Below are 343 nucleotides of genomic sequence, written 5' to 3'. Positions count from 1 at the left end.
CTGGTACCTAAAACACTTCCATTGATCCAGCCACGGAGGGTGCTGGCTGGTGGCTCCATAGCTCCATAGCTCCATAGCACCAGAGCTCCATAGCTCCATAGCACCAGAGCTCCATAGCTCCATAGCACCAGAGCTCCATAGCTCCATAGCACCAGAGCTCCATAGCTCCATAGCACCAGAGCTCCATAGCTCCATAGCACCAGAGCTCCATAGCTCCATAGCACCAGAGCTCCATAGCTCCATAGCACCAGAGCTCCATAGCTCCATAGCACCAGAGCTCCATAGCTCCATAGCTCCAGGGCTCCATAGCTCCAGGGCTCCATAGCTCCATAGCTCCAGGGCT

The sequence above is a fragment of the Syngnathus leptorhynchus genome, unplaced genomic scaffold (genome assembly GCF_054491065.1).
Source record: "Syngnathus leptorhynchus isolate UIUO unplaced genomic scaffold, UIUO_Slep HiC_scaffold_512, whole genome shotgun sequence".
In the NCBI taxonomy this organism is placed as follows: Eukaryota; Metazoa; Chordata; class Actinopteri; order Syngnathiformes; family Syngnathidae; genus Syngnathus; species Syngnathus leptorhynchus.
Note: the sequence above shows the minus strand (reverse complement) of the source record.